This window comes from Halichoerus grypus, chromosome 10 (genome assembly GCF_964656455.1).
Source record: "Halichoerus grypus chromosome 10, mHalGry1.hap1.1, whole genome shotgun sequence".
Taxonomy (NCBI): domain Eukaryota; kingdom Metazoa; phylum Chordata; class Mammalia; order Carnivora; family Phocidae; genus Halichoerus; species Halichoerus grypus.
Window position 1 is genome coordinate 108,550,823 of NC_135721.1, and position 13,535 is coordinate 108,564,357.

General features: G+C 46.8%; 1 protein-coding gene across 3 annotated transcripts in view; it reads left to right on the forward strand.

Moving 5' to 3' along the window:
* Positions 1-2,451: 2,451 nt before the first annotated feature.
* The window catches only part of SLC23A2 (solute carrier family 23 member 2), a 134,475-nt gene continuing 123,391 nt past the window's right edge, over positions 2,452-13,535 (forward strand). The window contains exon 1 of one of the 3 annotated variants that reach the window (XM_036093283.2): positions 2,452-2,575. The gene's annotated coding sequence lies outside the window, so the exon portion shown is untranslated. The remainder of the gene's footprint in view (positions 2,576-13,535) is intronic. The other 2 variants (XM_036093284.2, XM_036093287.2) reach the window with 2 other exon arrangements.

The following is a 13,535-nucleotide window of genomic DNA, read 5'->3' on the forward strand; positions in this document are numbered from 1 at the left end:
AAATAGCCTATATTCTGTTTCTTTTTTTTTTTTTACCAGACCCGGAGGCCCCCAAGAATTTCCAGAAGCGGGGGAAGTGGTCAATTCTGTGTTTTGGGATGATAACAAGGATGGCTTTGGGAGATAACTCTTGAGGCCAAGAGGCCAGAGAGAAACTTTTTCAACAGTCCAAGGAAGAGCCAGTGAGGGTCTGGGATGATACCTGCAGAGAAGAGAATTCCAGATACACTTCCTTGTTCCAATTGGCCATACATAGGTTGACAGAATGGACATGGGGGCTGAGAACAGGCAGCCAAAGTCAACTTCAAAGTTTCTGGTGGCAAAATGGGAGAACCCAGATAAGAAGCAAGTCTGTAGTAGGAGAAGAAGGAGTAGGGAGATGCCATATTTAAAATTCCTGGGTAGTATCTAGGGAGGTTATCTAGGGCAATCGGAAATGTGTGTCCAAAAGTTCAGAAAGATATCTGGTTGAGAGAGAGAGAGAGACTGGGAACCATGAGGAAATGTTGCCTTTCAGAGGGGATTCGAGAAGAAAGAGCAAGGGAAAAGATGGGAGAGAAAGGAAATGTTAGTAAAAACTAATCTTTTTAGGGGTGAGCATGGGGCAACTCTTACATCATTGAGAAGGAAGTGGGGGGTGTAGGACATGTAAGACCCAGTGGTATTATCCCTAAAAAAGAGTTTCAAGAAGGAGGGAGAAGTGAATGGAAGGTTACAGAGCCATCTCCATAGAAAATAAGGGTTCTAAACAGGCAATTGGATTTGGCTATTAGAAGGTCACTGGTGACGTCTGAGAAAGCAGGGAGTGACAGCATTAGCCTGAGGAGTGATGGGAAGGAGGGGGAAGGAAGAGAGGCTGGGATAGTGGAAGTTTTTTTTAGGATAGAGAAAATCTGTGAGGGAGAAAGAGACCCTGAAGATGCATTGAAGACTCCCTCCTTTTTCTATCCCAGATCTCGCATTCCTGGCTGAGCAGGACCCATAGTACTCCTCACCCCCCAAAATAAAGGTTGGCTAGAAAACACTCTCACTGCTGAGGATGTTACATGGAGAGGGGACGTGAATTTTTCTCTAGGTGTTGGTCACAGGCTTTTCATCTCTTACTTCCTCCAACTTCAATGAGGATCAGAACACCTGACCTTCCAATGTAGAAAAAATGTTTTTTTAATTCAAGTATAGTTGACATACAATAAAATGTGTACTGAATTTTACAAGCCAACTCTTGTATTTTAAACATACAAGTTATTAGAGAGGTAAACATGATGACACATAACTCTTACAAACAGACTACACTTTGTATTTGATGAAATTCCCAGTTGCTAGTCATACTCCCCCCCCCCCCCATTGATACCTATAACATGGAGTTCCCCAAAGTGTGTAAAACAGGCAGAAAATTCCGATGATGAAATCTGCTCCTCCCCATGTCAGGTCAAACACAGTCCACAATTCTTCAGCTCTCTCGAGAGTTGCTTGGGGGAACTAGTCAGTTGTTATTCGGTGGAAACAGCAACCACCACAGTGGTTTCAAGATGGAAGGTGCTAGGAGAGTGCTAATTATTAGTGTTATTTTGTTTGTTTCTGGCCGTGTATTCAGATAGTCTTCAGCAGTGGCTCGCGGAGTGTGAACATCAGACGGCAGCTGCAGCATCACCTGGGAAGCTGTCAGAAATGCAAGTTCCTCTCGCTCCAGACCTCCGGCCTCAGCAGCCCGGGTGTGTGTGGGGGGTGGGGCCCAACCACGTGCGTCTCACCCAAGCGCTCAAGGTGGGGCTGCGATGCGCTAAATTTTACCTGCAGCCCCTTCCGCTCAGCGGCATCACCACGGGGCGTTTTAGAAATGCAGTATCTCGGGCTGCACCCCAGACCCGCTGAATCACAACCCGCAGTTAAACACGATCCCCAGGGCAGTGGAGTCTGAGAAACCTCGGGCTGTATTACCGTGTCTGCATGATGTAATGAGGACCTCTCCTCCAGTAAGTTAAAAAAACCTGACGGCCTAACCCGAGAAACGGTGAAATTGCCTTAAAACCTCCAGCCCCCTGAGCCCAATGCATCGCGCCAACTGCACGATTATCTTCCCGCAGCGATGACAGGGCTCAGTGTCAGGCAGGGTAAAAGGGGGGAGCCGGGAGGGGGAGGCTCCGGGCGGGAGCTCTGCATTCCAGGTGGGCCCCAGGAGCAGGTGTGGCGGGAAGGCGCGAGAAGGGGGGCGATTTCCACGCAGGGAGGGGAGCTCAAAGGGACATGGGGTGGGGGTGCGCGCGGGGAACGCCGCGGGGAGCGGCTGGGGTGGGGGCCGGCTGCCCAGCCCGGGACCCCGCGTGAGGGGGGGCAGCCCCTCCCCCGGGGGAGGCCGGCGGGCGGGGGGTCGGGGGCGGAGAGGGAGGTGGGTCCCGGGCCGGCGCGGGGGCGGGCGGCTCCGCGGCTCCCCGCCCCCGGCCCGCCCCTCCGCGGCGCCATTTTGCAGGCGGCTGTCGCGGGGACCGGAGGCGGAGGCGGCGGCGGCGGCGGCGGCGGCTGGCACTGCGGCGCCGAGGCGCGGCGGCAGGACGGGAGCCCAGCGAGCTGCAGCCAGGTGAGAGCCGGGCCGCCGCGTCCCCCGCCCTGCCCGCGAGCCGCACCTGCCGGGCCGGGCCGCGAGGTGCCCGCCGCGCCCACGAGGCCGGCCTGGCACGGCCCCCGCGCGCTGTCACCGGCCCCGCGGCGCGGCCTGCGCCCCCCCAGCCCCGGCCGGTCCCCCGGGTCCCCGCACTCGCGGGCCTGGGTGGCCGCGGGACCCGTGGATGCCCGGCGAACCCCCAGCCTCCGCCGCCCCACCGGGCCCGCTCGGGCCCCTGGGCGCTCACCCTGCCCTCCCCGGGAGCCGCAGCGCGCTCGGGCCCTCAGGCCGCGCCGCGGGGAGGTAAGTGGGTCCCCCGGGACCCGGCTGGCCGCGGCCGCCGCCTCCTCCCGGGCCCTCGGCCCGCGCGTCCTGGGGTCGCTCTCCCCTCGTCCCTCCCCGGGAGGTGCGCGCGGGCATCCCCGCGCCCCCGGAATTCAGGGCCATCAAGAGGGCGGCGGGGGGTGCCTTGTACATTTTTTGCTTTCTTCTCTCCTACAAAGGCTGCGCCAAGTAATTTTAGAAGCCGCTCCTCGGACCCCAGGGCCTTTCTCTTCGGCCTGTTCCCCCGGGGGTCGCGAATTCCCCTTGTTGCTACCTTGCTGGAAGGAGAAATTGACATTTTCGAGTGTGACTACTTTAAGGGCTCAGAATTTTCACCGTCCTTTGACTCTGGATATACCCTTGAGTGGGTAGCTGACAGGAACTCGGCCTATAGGCTGGGGGTTTTAAGCATGACTGATGAGAAATTCTTGATTGTCAGAGCAAAGGGTAAATGAGGGTAACTGCAGGTGGAAGAAAGTCACCCATAATTGATTTCTGGGTCTGGGGCGTCAGCGGGGGCTGTTACTTTTATTCTTGCAATGCTGGAAGATGGGAGGGGGACGATGCTGTCCCTGCTGACGTTTGGGTGTGCTGAGAAGGCCGGTGATGTGCGAGGACATGGGACCGGGAGTCCCGAGGCAGTCTGGTTTGAGCTGTCATTAATTGGCCATGTGACTTCTCGCGGCCAGTTTCTTCCTCTCTAAAGCCAGAGACAAGAATCCGGGGTAGCTGAAGGTTTTTTATTTTTATGATTTTGCATTTGAATGCTGTTGGGCTGGGGCCTCACCATTTCCAGTTGTCTACACCTGCCTTTTTACCTTCGCACATGACTTTCCCTGGATAGCCCCGAAGGTGTTGGAATATGGTGAGATTTATAAAGGGCCTTTCAGCTCAGAGATTCGGAATTCTGTCCTGCGTTATGGTGGACTCTTATCAGGATCACTTGTGAACCTGTCACACTAGTGGTCTCTTTTCACTTATCCAGAATTTAATAGCATTTGGGCACCAGCCTTTTAAATGGCCAGAGGTGGTAAGCCCTTATGGCACACCTGTTAGTTGAAAGAGGTGAGCAGGTGTGTCCAGCCAAGCTACCTGTTTCACCTGACAGCCTGAGCAGGAGCTATCTGCTTTCTAGACCATTTCCTTTGTCAAAATGGCGACCGATTCTTTCTTTGAATTCCAGGGCATTTCTCTTGGTTTTTTTTTTTTGCTCTGAGTGGGGAGTGATTTTTTTTTTTTTTTTTTTTAAGGAAAGAGGTATTTCAGGAACTTTACATATTGACTTTTTTTCTTTTTTCACATGGTTGCATGGCAGTTGTATTTTCTGACTGTGGCAAAGTTAATGAAGCTGAGTTCTAATGTCTGTTAGGATGTTTCAAAAATGCTTATGAAAGTACTTGGCTAGAATATCTGTAGAGGGTTTTGCTAGGTTTCATGCCAGCTACATCGTCTGTCTCGTTTGCGTAGCAAAGGCTAGAGGTCTTAGTAGTGCAGGAGTTAGGTGTGGCAGGAGCGAGCTCACATAGCCTTCCGGTAGTCCATCTGCTAATTTGGTGCCAGGTGCTGTTGAACAAATCATTGGTGAGTAACATTCCGTCTTTTGCCCTCAAGGAGCCTAAGGTCTGGGATATTAGAAGTCCTGAATTGGCTATTGCCATCCTGTTCAGTGTCTCTAAAGACAAAGCTGGGATCCTTTTGGGGACTCCTTTCTGGCACCACTGGTATCTTGAGGAATTTTCCCATTTTGCTTAAGGGAATTAAAAGTCAGCAGTCATAATTTGCAATTACATAGTGCTTTGTACTTGTAAATGAAAGCTTTTTAAAAACTTATTTTTATTTAATCCTCTTAGGCTTCTTTTCTAATTTAAACATTTTACAGTCCTTCCCTGACCTGTTTCCAGGCCTTGCCTATAAAACTCCCAACACACTGGTCTGTTCCCAATGCCAGCTAGCCTCATTAATTCATTTTTACTCCCTGCTGTTCTTCCAGTTATTCTCTTCTCAGAGGACCGCCTGTCTGGGCTTTTATTCTTTTGCTAGGGAACATTTCCTGCTCCAGGTTAAGCTGTGCATTACTGAGCTGTGCATTACTGATACCATAAGGCATACTGTGTGTGCCTTATGGCACTGTCTTCCTTTTCTCCCCAGCTTTGCTATTTCTAGCCTGTTATTTTGTCGTAGGTTCTAGATCGTTGACACTTGAATAATTGAGGTTTGCTTGCAGCTTATACTTTTCATAGGATTTTCACATATTTAGTACATTTATTGAGAACCTGCGGTGTGCCAGGCAGTGTTTTTGGTGCTCTGGTTGCTGCATGGAGATTCTCTGCCCACATGGAGCTCACACTCTGATGAGGAGGCAAAGAGATTTCATGCCCTGAAGAAGAATCTGGCAGGATTGAGGGTATTAAATGCTGGCGTGGGAGCTGAAATGTTAGGAAGGATAGACAGGGAAGGCCTGAGTCACCTTTAAGTGAAGATGTGAAGGAAGTGAGTCATGGGGATATCTGAGGGCGGAATGTTTCCAGTGGAGGCAGCAGCAGATGCAAAGGCCCTGAGGCAGGAGGAGAGCATTTGGTTTTTGGGGTCAAAGAGACAGTGGGAGTTGAATCATGTAAGGCCATGTGACAGTAAGGTCTATGGATTTTACTTTGAGGAGAATGGGAGCCGATGGAGGGTTTTGAGTAGAGGGGACAGGGACTGACCTAGCTTTTAACAGGGACATGCTGGTTATTGATGTTTGAGAATCAACTAGAAGCAGGGAGGGCAGGGCAGCAGGGTGACCTCCTGGGTGAGGGCTGAGGGTGGTGGTCAGACCAGGGTGATGGCGGGTAGTCATGGAGGTGGTGAGAAGTGATGGGATTCTGAGGTGGGGCTGAGGAGATCTCTGATAGACCAGATAATCGAGGTGGGGGCGGTATGTACAAAAGAGAGTTGAGGGCAATGTCCAAGTTTCTGGCCTGAGCACTTAGAATGAAAGGAACCCAAGATGTCTGAGATGGCTGAGGAGCAGGTTTAGGGCATGTTGTCATGCCAACCTGACAAACCCAAATGTAGTCATAAAGGGAGGGGGAGTGGGTGTTTGGGGGAGCTCCTCCTCTGCGGAAATGTAAATCTTTCTGAGAACTTCTCGATGTCCGTAGTCTTAATTCTCTCCTCTGACCTCGGCAAGTCCCTGACTTCAGATGTAGGTGGCTTCTAGGGCCCTCTGAAAATGTACTCCACGAAGGAGAGTTCCATCTACTCATTTATTCAATAACCATTTCTTGCACTACTTCAGTGGGGTTGCATGTTATGCAGGCCTAGAATCTAAAGATAGCACAAAAAGCAAAGAGCTGGATTCATCAAAAATGACCTTTGAAAATTCCTATATCCCAGGAAGTGTGGTAGGCAGGATCTGCATATATGCTCTATACAGAAACGTCTAAGTATTCAAGTGTAATGAACACAGTGGTGAACAATGGATAATTTCACAGAGGGTCATACTTCGGACTTAAGTATCCTCACTGCCGTGCACTGTTCAGTAGCTTTAGATTGCGGCCCCAAGCCTTTCTGTTGGCCATCCTTATGACTCCAGTTCTTCCTTATTCATTGTTTCTCTGCAGCCTCAGTGAGTCCTTCAGTTGAGGGGGTCAGAGTTGCCTTGGGCCATTGCTTACCTGGCTGCCCCAAACCATGGCTTTCTCTGGTCAGCGGTCAGGAAAGCCTTCTTCATTCGAAGTAATAAAATGCACTTCTCCTCTGGGAGCCTCTTCAGGCAGTAGAGGGGACCCAAGAAAGACTGGACAGCGGGCCCCATGAGTTACGGGGCCCACTAACACTGCACATCAGCTCTGTGCTGAGCACTTGCGGTCCATATTGTTAGTCCCAGCAACTGGCAGGCAGAGGCGTTCTGGGCTGCATTTTATCGATGAAGAATCTGGAGTTTGGGTAACTTACCTGAGTTCACTCTTGGGTCTTGATTTCTACTCTTAACCTCCAGTAATCTGGGGCCCTCAGTGATAGACTGCCCTTCCCAAGTCTTGTCTGAAGCTCTGGGTTTGTACGTTCCTGTTGGCATAGAAGAGGGTAGAGAAGCTAGTGTTGGGTGCCGGGTGCTCTGCTTAGCACCTCCTGTGTTCACTAATGTCCTTTGATTACGGCAGCCCTGGGAAATGGGTATTACTCTGGTTCCCACTTTACAGCTGAGGGGGCTGAGGTCTGGATCCTTCTTGCTCCCCCCCTTCTCTAATCTGGCCTGTTTTTCATTCCTGGCTATGGTGTTTCCTCTGTGTACCCCAGCTTGGTTCTTTGCTCCTCCCTTTTTTTTTTTTTTTAAGATTTTATTTTTTTAAGTAACCTCTACATCCAACGCCCAACGTAGGGCTCGAACCCACAACCCTGACGGAGATCAAGAGTGGCACGCTCCACTGATTGAGCCAGCCAGGAGCCGCGGGGTCCTTTGTTCCTTCTGTTAGTTCCCCCTGGCATTTCCTGTAGGAATCATCCACAAAGACACCCCCCTCCCCCCAACACATAGGCCTTTCTTTTACATGGTCTCCCTTTGAGGTGATATTCCTTTGCCACCAGCTTCATTAAATTAAACTTGTATTAGCGTTTTCATTCTGGACCATCCCTTCATCCAGGAGGCCGTGGTGTTAGGCCTCTGTGGATGGTCTTTCTCCACCCCTCTTCTGATGGAGAGCACTGCTGGAACTGCTGTTCCTCATATAGTCAAATTGGTTTGGCTCTCTTGTCCCCTCCGCAGTGCTGGCTGAAATCCTTTGCTGTCTCCAAAGGCAGATCCGCTGGCTTGGGGGTACAATCTCTTCCTTGTCTGACGTGGTAGAACTCAAACTGGAGAGTTTCTCATTCAGAAGGTCTGGGTGGGACCCGATAATTTGCATTTCGGATGCTGCCAGTGAGAGAACAACCCCCCCCCCCCCCCCCCCCCCGCCCCGACCTGTTCTGGTAAATCAGGTTTTACTGAAAGCACAGCCTTGTGCATTCGAAACACCATATGACCTGCAGGCCTGAGATATTTGCTTTCTGGCCCTTTTTTTAGTAAGAGTTTGATTACCTCTGCTTCACAGTGGTATGGATGACATCAGTGCTGAACACTTTCTGTTGAATTCATATTTTATCATCGAGAACTCTTTATATATTAAGACACTGATTAACAAATTATTCCACAGAAGTATGGTATGGGGAATATATGCGTGTTTGGAAGTGTTAGGGAGTATAACAGGCATGGCACTTCTTTTAAATCTTCTGAAATAATGTGAATTTTTTATTCTATTCCAGAAACATCAGTGCTTGGTTTAATATGAAACATTTTTCCTCCTTAATCTTTGAGTAAAGTTGATGCTACTGGATGTGTTATTTTAATCCTACTTTCACTCTGTTTGAGAAATAAGCCATTAAGATTTGCATTTTTTTGTCATAAGTTGCAAATATTTGTCTATGCTTTGAATTCAGATCTGTCAATCTTCTTCTTTCTCGTGCCTTCTCTACCCCAAGATTTTATTAATATTCCTTTATATGTTTCTTTGTTACTTTTTTTTTTTTTTTTTTAAGATTTTATTTATTTATTTGACAGAGAGAGACACAGCGAGAGAGGGAACACAAGCAGGGGGAGTAGAAGAGGGAGAAGCAGGCTTCCTACAGAACAGGGAGCCCGATGCGGGGCTCGATCCCAGGACCCTGGGATCATGACCTGAGCCCAAGGCAGACGCTTAATGCCTCAGCCACCCAGGCGCCCCTGTTTCTTCGTTCTTTTTAAAAATATTTGGCTGTTATTTAATACTTGGAGTGTGGCATGGAGTAAGGATTATTTTTTCCTCTACATTTTTTCCAGCACCATTTATTCGTTTTCATCCTTGTCTTATTAAAATAAAATGACACCTTAGTCATATGCTGAATCCTTAGATCTGTTGTGGGACTTGCTGTTTTATTCCATTTATCTGTCTATTCCTTTGCCATCACCTTGCTATTTTCATCATTATAATCACTCTATAGTAGGCTTTACTGTCTGGTAGTGCCTATGCTCTGTTCTTTTTTTTTTTTATCCTGTATTTTTCATTTTAGGGTTTCAAAATAACTTAATGGGAAATTTTATTAAATGTATATAAATTTGGGGAGACTTGTCATCTTCCTAATGAATTATTCTGTTTGTGAACATAAATCTTTGGGTTTATGCAGATCTTTTATAGCTTTCATTTTTCTAGATGTTTTTTCCTTAATAAATGTCTGCAGATTACTTGTTTATTGCTCTTTATTTAAAAATATTTATTTAGAATGAGGTGATTTCCCCTTGCCCCTCCCTTCCTCCCACTGGTAAAGAGCAAGAATAGAGAAAGTACCTGATTGCAGTCTGTATATCTTAGAACCAGCCACTTGTATTACTCAGGGTAGTTATGTTAGCCAAAATCTGTGTCCTAACGAAATAAAAAGTTATTTTTTTTTAAAGATTTATTTATTTTAGAGAACGTACAAGGTAGAGGGGGAGAGGGAGAGAGAGAATCTTAAGCAGATTCCCCGCTGAGCAGGGAGCCCTGCATGGGATTCGATCCCAGGACCCCAAGATTATGACCTGAGCGGAAGTCAGATGCTTAACTGAGCCATCCAGGAGCCCCCTTTTGGGGTTCTTTTCTTTTTTTTTTTTTTAAAGATTTTATTTATTTGACAGAGAGCGAGAGCAGGAACACAAGCAGGGGGAGTGGGAGAGGGAGAAGCAGGCTTCCTGCCGAGCAGGGAGCCCGATGTGGGACTCGATCCCAGGACCCTGGGATCATGACCTGAGCCGAAGGCAGACGCTTAACGACTGAGCCACCCAGGCGCCCTGGGGTTTTTTTCTTATATGTTTCTTTTTTCCTTTTTCTTTTCTCTCTCTCTCTCTCTCTCTCTTTTTTTTTTTTTAAATTAGGCTCTGCGCCCAGTGAGGGGCTTGAACTCACTACCCCGAGATCAAGAGTTGCATGCTCTCCTGACTGAGCCAGTCGGGTGCCCCATACGTTTCTTTTTCTTAATAAATTAGTATTTATAGAACAGGTTTTAATGTGACGGTCCTTTTAGTCAGTTTTTACTGGAACGCATTATTGTATATAATCTTTTATGATATTGAAGAAGTGTCCTCTTTTCAAGGTCTTTTTCACTAAATTGCAGTATTATATATACATAATGTTTTTGAATGAACAAAGTTTGTCACCTTGACATTGACCCTGGAATTTTGTGTACCACAAAAATCCTTGGTAGAATCTGTCCCTGTTATTGTGGTAATTCTCCACAAAGAAGTTCAGTTTCCCTGCTGATTTGAGGATGACCTCAAATTTCTTGCCAGGGGGAATTATAGGAGTTCTGTCTTATCTTCAGGTTCATCCCCAGGGCCTCTATTTTCTAACCATGCTGTCATATTGTGCAGCTCCTGGCATCTTTTGTGTTGGAGATTCTGACCCGCAGTCTTTGAAAATGTGCTCTCCCTCAGAGAAGTTTTTGTGGCTTCTTGTTTCCTTTCCTTTCTCTTTCATCCCTGTGAAGATAAACTGAATACTCTAGCAATCTCGATTTGCCTCTTCTGTTGAAGTTCTGCTTTTTGCACCTGCTTCCTGACACCCGGTGTGAGTTCAGGCCCTGCACGTCCAGGCTGCCCATCCTGCAGCCTGTGTCCCCACTCCTCCCCCCAGTTTCAAATGATGGGTTTGCACCCTCACCTCTTGAACTCCCTGTGGGATCAGCTGTGGGCTCATTGACCAGGGGCCCCAGATGCTGCTCTGCACCCCCTCGGAAGCCCTGGCGGGGGTGGATGGGATAGGGAATCTTATATTATTACTTGGGCAGTAAAAGCAGACGGGGTCCAGCTCACTTTTCCTAGCATTTAGTTCAGTACTTAGGGCAATGCTCCAGAGTGGCTTCAACTTTTTTTTTCCTCCAATTTCTGTTTTCAACTCTTAAAATCTCATCCTTATTTTTGTTTTGTTTTGTTTTGTTTTGAGTAGGTGTCAGGTGTCAGTCAACTCCTGAAGTACATTTTCCAGACTTTGTTTTGACTGACTCATTGATAAGTATATATGCATCAAGTGTGTTTGTGCGCGTCTCAAACAAGTTGCACAAAAACCATACATAACTTTGTATGCTGTGAATTCTGAAATCTTATACTCCTATTTCATGAAAAAATTAGTTGCGATGCCCTGAATTGAGTTTGTGATGTGGTCATGAAATCCATACACGACTCCGCCTGTGAGTTGGAAAGGTTATTTATCCGAACTATCCTATGGTAAAGGAACTGCATGAGGTTCTGAGGGAATGGTGGGGAAGGAACTCTCGACACAGAATAACCTGCAAAAAAAACCCCAAAAAACAAAAAACTTTACTGAGTTGTTATTCCATAAAACCCACCTTTTTAAAGGGTATGCTTCAGTTGTTTTAGTATATACACTGAGTTGTAGCCACCGCCACTTTTCATTTCCAAACCATTTTTATCAGCCCAAAAAGAAAACCCCGTACCTATTAGTGGTCAGTCCCCATTCTTCCCTCCCCTCAGCTTCTGGCAACCACGACCCTACACTGTTTCTATGGATTTGCTTTATCCATATCCATTTCATATAAATGGAATCATACCATATGTGCTCTTTTGTGATGGGCTTTTAGCATGTTTTTATGATTTATCCATGTTGTGGCATGTGTCAGTGCTGTATTATTAGTCAGTTGATGGACATTTGGGGTGTTTCTACGTTGTAGCTGCTATGAATAATGCCTCTGTGCATGTTGCTGTACACGTGTTTGTGTGATCATGTTTCTGTTCTTTTGGATAAATATCAAAGTGTGGGATTACTGGGTTATATGATAATTCTGTGTTTAACATTTTCAGGAACCGCCAAATTTTCCAGAGTAGGTGGGTGGGCAATATGGACAGTAGCAATTTCTCCACATCCTCACCAGCACTTGTTACTGCCTGTCTATTTGGTGATAGCCATTCTAGTGGGTATGAAGTGTTATCTCATTGCGGATTTCATTTGCATTTCCCTAATGACTAAGGGGGGGGGGGGTCTCTTTTCATGTGCTTATTGGCCATTTATGTAATGTCTTTGGAGAAATGTCTATTCAAATCCTTTGCCCATTTTTAAATTGGGTCGTTGTCTTTTTATTGTTAATTTTTTATGTACCAGTCTCTTATCTGATATAAAGTTTATAAATTTTCCCCATTTTATAGGTTACCTTTTACTTTCTGATGTCCTTTTGAAACAAAAGTTGTTTTTTTTAAAGATTTATTTTATTTTATTTTTTTAAAGATTTTTATTTATTTATTTGACAGAGAGAGACAGCGAGAGAGGGAACACAAGCAAGGGGAGTGGGAGAGGGAGAAGCAGGCTTCCCGCAGAGTGAGGAGCCCGATGCGGGGCTCGATCCCAGGACCCTGGGATCATGACCTGAGCCGAAGGCAGACGCTTAACGACTGAGCCACCCAGGCGCCCCAAGATTTAATTTATTTTAGAGAGAAAGCGGAAGTGGGGTGAGGCAGAGGGAGAGGGTAAGAATCTCAAGTAGACTCCCTGCTGAGCATGGAGCCTGACATGGGACTCAGATCTCACAACCCTGAGATCATGACTTGAGCCAAAATCAAGAGTCTGGTGCTTAACCGACCGAACCCACCCAGGCACCCAAAACACAAGTTTTTAATTCTGGTCAAGTCTCATTTACTTATTTTGTTGTTGTTGCTTGTGGTTTTGATGTCATATCTAAGAAACCATTGCCTAACCCAAAGTCGCGAAGATTTACCTTTTCCTATATGTTTGCCCCTATGTTTTCTAAGAGTTTTATAGTATTTTTTATTTTTTTAAGTAGTCTATACCTGACGTGGGGCTCGAACTCACGAATCCGAGATCAAGAGTTGCATGCCCTTCCAACTGAGCCAGCCAGGCACTCCTAAGAGTTTTATAGTTTTAGATTTAGGTCTTTGATTTTTTTTTTTTAAAGTATTTATTTATTTGTCAGCGAGAGAGGGAGACAGAGAGCAAGCACAAGCGGGGGGTGGGGGCGGCAGGCAGAGGCAGAGGGAGAAGCAGGCTTCCCGCTGAGCAGGGAGCCCGATGCGGGACTCGATCCCAGGACCCTGGGATCATGACCTGAGCTGAAGGCAGACGCTTAACCGACTGAGCCACTCAGGCATTCCTTGATTGGTTTTGAGTTAATTTTTGTATATGGTGTGAGGTAGGGGTCCAACTTCATTCCTTAATGTGTGATTTCCAGTTCTCTCAGCACCATTTGTTGAAGACTATTCTTTCCTCATTGAATTGTCCTGGCACCCTTGTTGAAAATCACCTGACCATAAATGTTACGGTTTATTTCTGGATTCTCTGTTCTGTCCCATAGATCTATTTGTCCATCCTTATGCCCGGATATCTTAATTACTATAGCCTTGTATTAAGTTTTGAAATTGGAAAGCACGAGTCCTCCAGTTTTGTTCTTTTCCAAGGTTGTTTTGGCTATTCTGGTCCTTTGCATTTTTATTTGAATTTTAGGATCATTTTGTCAATTTTTGCCAGAAAGGCAGATGGGATTTTGATAGTGATTGCATTGAATCTGTAGATCAGTCTCGATAGTATTGCCAAGAACTACATATTTTTAACTGAAAAAT